Here is a 7,537-nt window from a genome sequence, read left to right as displayed (position 1 = left end):
AAGGTCATATACTTACTTGATAGGATGCTCATTTCTCCTTGTTGTTTCCTTGATGTTGATGACGATATAGAGAATAGAAAACTTCCTTTTGTTGAAGATAGTTTTCTTCAATAATGATCCTTCATCTTAGAGAGAGAGAGATACCTTTTGATTGTGAAGTCTTTTTGATGAAGATCAATGATGACTTCTTAGTGATGTCTTTAATGGTAAGGAACTTGTTTCAATGAGAGAGAGTCTTGATGACACCACCTTTTGATCTAGCTTCCTTTGGATGAACAATCTTTTAACTTGATTCGTAGATCTCTTCAACTTGAGTAGATGTAGGGTTTTGGCCATTTTGTCTTGATGATGATCCCAATACGTCTTTGTAGACTTCTTTGACCTAGGGTTATGATGCTTCCTTCAACTTCAAGATGATCTTTGCTTTGATGCCTTCCTTGAGATTTGATCCTTGAGTATCCCTTAATAAGATGCCCTTCCTTGTCTTAGTCACCTTAGCTTTGATACCATGTTGAGAAATCTAGGGCATAACAATTAAGTGATTTCTCTTCAACTAGTAACTGCTTGTGAATATTGTTTACTTCTTTAGATTAGGATCTTCTTTTACTTAGGTTATTAGTGTTCTTCTTCATCAAATGGCTACTAATGCATAAACCATAAAGAGGCAAGAGACACAAAATATAGGCTATTAGCCAAGGCCAAAACCTCTCGATTTTTTAGAAGAAAACCCATACAAATTCTTCTTATAGAGATTCCAGTTGACGAATACCAAGGCCAAGACCCTTGACCTATTCAACCTCTCTAAGACCAAGATACCAAGCTTCTTGATTTGACCTCTATTTAGAGTCAAATATAATCAATTAACTGCTCCTTCTACTTATGCTTCGACTTCCTTATAGATCTCGGCTTCCTTATCTTTTCTTCAAACCTACAACTCTTTGGCCCTATTTCAAAGGCCCTAGTACATGTAGGTGGCTTTCTTGTGCACCTAAATTTCCTTCAGTTATGGTAGAGACCTCTCTTATCTTTACTCGACTTCTCCTCCTTCAGTAATTCAGCTAACAGTCCTTCTGCAATTCGTTCCTTTTCCTGTAGCTAACAGTCCCAAAAAACAGAGCAAAAAACCTTGTTGCTCCTTCCCCTTTCCTCGTTGATTATAAGGCTTCAATTTGATGACCTTCGCACTGATTAACTTCAGACTCATGCATCGAAATTCTCTGAAATTCTGTACTTCGCACTTCAAACTGTGTTTTCCGAAAATCTGACTTTTGAAATAGGTCAAGCTACCTATTTATACTTGTTTGCCATCATAATTAAGTCGACATGACTATAAGCTCAACTGACGTGTCATTTGGAATTTGCAATAATCTTTTTGAAGCCAACATGAGGAGGATACTTCGATTGGTCTTGGAGGGCTTATCTTATACATATTAGCGACTCAAACACAACTGTAATATGCCCAAGAAGCATAGACTCAAATTGACTTTTATGACTAGATGACAAATTCTGAAGTCTCACAATGGGAGCTGTCACTAAAAAAAATTCCTTGCTCATGAAACCCATGAGACAAGCATAATAATAATTTTATTTTTCCTCTTTTCATCAATTACATAAAAATCACAATTACAAATGACATTATGAAGACTAAACCTAGTTGCATTTTTCAACAAAAAGGAACCTCCCCAACCAAATATAAATAAGGCGTCGTTGGAGCTCATTTTGGCATCCAATCATCACAATTTGATCTAAAAATTGCAGAGGCTAATCCACACGTGTGAAGGAGTCGAGGAGACATTTCAAACCTACGTTGACCAGTGTCTTTCAATCTGTTTTTACTTGCAATGACTTGGGCTATTTTGGATCTATGTGACGAGGGTTTGACTATGCTTGTAAGCCGGAGATTGCAAGAGGTTTGTTGACTTGATTTTACCATTGTTCAGGATCGTTGACTGATCGTTCACTATGCTTGTAGGTTGAAGATTGCAGGAGGCTCGTTGGCTTGATTTTACCATTGTTCAACTCTCTCCTTTAACCGAGAAATGCAGGGATAGCTTGAGTAAGGCCTTGACCAAATTTCAAACTTTTGTTCAGAGCTTCCACAAGCTAAAATTCAGCCCTATTGTTGCAAACTTGTACTTTGACCATAATTGACTCTCTCTCTTCGTTCCCTGATTTTGACTTAGATAAATTAAGGTCATATTTGAAATCTTTTTGTAATATTCTTGATATACTATTGATGAACATAATTTCTCTCTCATAAGGAAAGATTGGTTGGCTTTTCCCCTTGTGGGTTTTTCCCTAGCTTGAAGCCTAATTTCTAGTGTCTCGTCTCTTGTTTACTATTCATTGTGATCTTTAGTGCTCTATTGATGAAATTTAATGGTTTAAGCTTTTCATGTATAACTGCTTAATTATTGGAATGCTAGAAGTCCAATTGTATCATTGGAAGTAGTTATCAATTTTGAAAAACTATACTAGTCTTGAATACACTAGAAAATCAACATTTTCCCTATTTCCTCCCCAAAAACATATGGCTCACAAAATGCCCTACATCAAAGCAAAGTTCATTGTGTTAGGGATCTTCGTACTCTTACCTCTCAATGGTTGTCCCTAAATCATTTCACCCATCCAAACATCTCCAACGGTGTTGTGCCACCACTTTGGCCTATTCTTAGGTTTCTCCTCGTACAAACCAATGTTGTCATCATGACTTGGCCTCTATGTATTCTTGTCATCCAAATTCTAATTCAATTTATCTACATAAGAAATTACTTGGATGGGAGACTATTCATGATCAAAAACTTCCCCTCTTTCAGTTACCTAAAGCATGACCCCTAAATCCTTTGCCACAACAGGTTGCTTTGCAACGATTGTGATCTCTGTAAAAACTTAATTTCTTCATCAACCATGACCTCTTTGATAAGGTCATCTAATTAGTGTCCACATCAACCAACCTATAAGCTTTGTGCATGTTGTTGTACCCCACAATCATCTATTTCTTGCTCTTACGACCCAACTTACCTCTTTTCTCTTCCTGAATCCAAGCAAATACAATGGAACCAAAGACCAGTGACGTTGGTCTTCCTCCTAGACCATGCTTCCTCTAAAGTCTTGCTTCACTTACCATCGTTAAAGAATTATTCAACAGATACACTACAATGAACACTAAATGCAAAACCTATTTGGAACACATGTTCTTCATCATGCGCCTGGATTCCACATCTTAACTACTATATTCTATTGTGGAATGTAGGGTGTAATGAACTATCTATCTATACCATATTTGGAAAAAATGTTATTAAATTCTTTCGAACAAAATTCTCCACCATTATCAAATCTAAGAGTGGTAAACTAACATTTTGATTATTTTCTATTAAAGTTTTAAACCTCTGAAATTCGTTAAATACATCATATTTCAATTTCAGAAAATACAGCCACATTTTTCTACTCTAGTCATCAAATAGAAAAAGGGAAGTATCTGGCACTTTTGTTGGACATCATGTTCATTGGTCTACAAACATCTACATGAACTAGTGCAAGGATTGTTTACTCTCCAAGTAGCTCCCCTACTTAGCATGTTCTTCTAAAACCTTATATGTGCTATCAGATGTTAAAGAGTCCAACTACCAAATTTTTTCAAGCCAAATGAGAGAGATAGGTCAAGTTGAGGAGTCCATACCATTGTAGCCAAAGTGCATTGGTGTTTGGTACACTCTTCACTATCAATGCATGCTCCTTTAATTGTCCAATGTCAACTGGTCTAAGCAATCCATGATCCTCCACACTAAGAGCTAGTCTTTTTGGTCTCCTTGTCAACTATTAGCAATTGTGATTGCTAAAGTTGACATCTAGATGGTGGAAATGCCTTATAATCTAACTAATTGATAGTAAATTAATCTCCATGTCTAACACAATACACATTGAGGAAAATCAATATTTTCCCTCCAAATAAAATTTACACATCCCCTCTGCCATATGTTGTGAATTCTTCCCCACCACCAAAGATCACTGAATCCTTAGAGAAACAAGTAATTGACTCTATGAACCAAACTGCCTATTGGTGAACTGTCGAAATGCACTAGAATCTTTGTGCCAAGTAGATGACGTGAGTTAATACGCTTTCGCCACAGATGCAAAGAATGCCAACTTCTCTTTATGTTCTGCAACATGAGAGGCTCCCTCAGTTGGTTTTCTAATCAACCAACTTAATTCTACAGTGCTTGTTTATATGGCCCACCTTGTCATAGTAGTAACATGTGATATTCTTTAGACCCTTGATTGTATCTTCATAGATACCCTGCCCATCGTTCTTTGTCCACTTGCATTTGCCCTTGACATTGGCTGCAAAGGCCTATTCTATACCTTTTGTGTCACTACTACTACCAAACTGTTTCTTCCATCTATCATGTTGTAAAAGCTTATCGCATAGAGCTTCAAACATGAGATCTAACATTTGTAGAAATGATGTTCATGGTCTCAAAAAAGTGTTCATGCAAACACGGTAAGCTTTTAAATGCACAATATGACCATTTCCTCAACATCTTCTGACAAATGGCCAACAACTCTTCTTTGATATCCTTCAAATTTGAGTAAATGTGCCTACATTGATGCACTAACATCCATAGCAGTGTTGTTAAAAGCGCGATTTAATCGCGCTTTTTTCAAAAAAGCGCGCGTTTTTACCTTGGCCGATTAAAACCCGCGTTTTATAGGTAAAAAGCGCCGGATTTTTTTTATACCGCTTTTTTCCGAAAAAAGCGCGCTTTTTTCGAAAAAAGCGCGATTTAATTGGAAAAAAGCGCCGAGGGCGCGGGCAGCGGGTTATAACTATGAAATTCGATTTTTTTTTGTCATTTCTGACTGTCGCCGCGCGGAGGAGGAGGAGAAGCGTTGAGGAGAAGAGCTGAAGGGTTTGGGTCCACTTTGGGAGCGAATCCAAGTGCTTGTAGGAGAATTTCAAGAGGAGATCACCAATTTGTCCATAAAAACGGTATGTAGATTAATTTTTTTTTGTTTTCCTTGTTTAAAAACTTTGTTTTTCATTGTTTTTGGTTGGGAAACTTCATATGGGCACCATTTTCCTTTTGTTTTCATTGTTTTTAAAGAATTTTTTGTAATTTTTCATTGATTTGGGATGGGTAACTTGGTATGACTATGGGAACCAATTTTTTTTTTTTTTTTTCATTTTTTTTAAACATTGTTTATGTTTTTTCATTGTTTTTTGGCATTTGCCATTTGGTTGGGTAACTTGGGTTTGGAAATTGGGATTTTGGAAATTTGTAACTTGTAATTTTGTAAATGCTAAATTGTAATTTGTAATCCTAAATTCCTATTTCCTAATCCTTATTTTTCCATAGGTTTGCAAATTCAAAATTCAAAAACAAACATGCCAAGGAAATTGGATCCTTTCTGGGAATATGGTGAACCTAAAGCTCCGAATGATAGACAAAACTTGAATTGCAAGTTGTGTGGAAAGGAGATACGCGGGGGGGTGTACAGGTTGAAGTACCACCTTGCACAAATCCCTGGACATGATGTGGGGCCCTGTATAAATACAAATCCTGAACTTATCCAAAGAGCCATGAGAGCATTGGGAGAATTAGAGCACACTAGAGAGGCCAAAGAAGAACTCAAAAGGCAACTAAAAAGGTCAGCTGAAGGAAGTGGGCCAAGTGGCACTGGTTCTACTGCAGTGTCAGTCAATCCGGTCGCTGCATCATCATTTTTTGTTCCTCGAACCACACCTGGTTCACAACCAACTATCGGTTCAATGCTAAAAAGAACTGAAAAAGAACAAGCTGATAGGTTGATGGCAAAATTTCTCCTCTGGAGTGATATTCCTTTCAGCATTGTAAGGAATAATCCATTTTTCCAACCTGCTGTTGATGCTATTGCCAGTGTTGGCCCGGGGTACAAAATCCCTTCTTATCATGATTTCAGAGGCCGGATTCTTCAAGATGAAAAGCGTGACTACACCCAAAGATTGGAGGATTTTAGGGCATCATGGGCACAAACAGGATGCACTGTTATGTCAGATGGTTGGACTGACCAAAAGGGGAACCCTTATAAACTTCTTGGTTAGTTGTCCCAAGGGGACTATGTTTATCAAATCTATTGATGCAACTCATCAAATCAAAGATGCAAGAACTTTATGTGATTTGCTGGATGTGTTTATTTTGGAGGTGGGTGCAGAAAATGTTGTCCAAGTCATAACGGACAATGCTGCAAATTATGTTGCTGCTGGTAGAATGCTTATGGACAGGTATCCTACTTTATTTTGGACACCTTGTGTTGCCCATTGTATTGATTTGATGTTAGAGGACATAGGGAAAATTCCCTTTGTCAAAGATATTGTTGACTCATCAAAAAGCATCACAAAATTTATTTACAATCATACATCTGTGCTTAGCTTGATGAGAAGATGCACCAACAACAAAGAGTTGGTGCACCCCGCCATTACACGGTTTGCGACGAGTTTCATATCTCTTCAATCCCTTTTGAATTCTATGTGGGATTTGAAGAGAATGTTTCTTTCAGAGGAGTGGTGTGCTTCGTCAATGAGCCGCAAACCAGAAGGAGAGGCCGTATGCAGACTAGTTTCATACCAGGAAGACTTCTGGGCGGGAGTGCAGGAGGTGTGCGCCGTTACTGAACCTTTGGTAAAGGTTCTTCGGTTGGTTGATGGTGAGAAGCCCGCAATGGGCTATTTGTATGAAGCCATGGACAGGGCCAAAGAAGCCATTCGGTCCTACTATGATGATAAGGGAAATGATGGGTTTCAGAAACAACTCCTTCTATGGGAAGTGATTGATGAGCGATGGAACAACACACTCCATCGTCCCATTCATGCTGCTGGGCTTTTCCTGAACCCTGCATTTTCTTATGCATGCGGGTTTGATTTTGATGCTGAGATCATGGATGGATTCTTATCCTGTGTCCAGAAGATGGTGCGATCTCCAGAACAACGTATAGAGATCTCAAAACAAATTGAGACATATAAGATGGCAGGTGGCACATTTGGCTTTGAGATGGCTATCATTGATAGGACGATTAAAATGCCAGGTATTTTTTAGTTTGTACTTTGTAACTTTGTTTCAAATTTCATTGTCTCTTCAAATTCCATTTTTTTCTTATGTTTATTTAAAATTTTATTTGTAATTTTGTTGTAAACGCATGGTGGAAGATGTATGGTGCCAGAGTACCCCTTTTGGTGGCTGTATGAAACATATTGGTGCTTGTACAGCCTCAGATGTAGGTTGATTCTCTGTTTGACCGCCAAGCTTTGACAACTGTATGGATTCCATACAGTGTTATCCTTCAAACCCTTTTTTGGGGACCATGATATGCAAGGCTCCTAAACAAAATTGCTTCTATCAGAAATGAAATCAATACCTGGTTTTGGCAAATCCATTTTGGCTCTTCAATGTGCTTCACTAGTGATCCCTTGATCTGTCTTTTCCAAAACAGTCCCTAGTTCTTCATGCTCTCACATATCCTGCGGCTCTGATAGAGCTCTGATACCATATCACAAATATTA

This window comes from Pinus tabuliformis, chromosome X, assembly GCF_031772625.1.
Source record: "Pinus tabuliformis cultivar Carrire ecotype Pingquan chromosome X, CPIR1, whole genome shotgun sequence".
Taxonomy (NCBI): Eukaryota; Viridiplantae; Streptophyta; class Pinopsida; order Pinales; family Pinaceae; genus Pinus; species Pinus tabuliformis.
Note: the sequence above shows the minus strand (reverse complement) of the source record.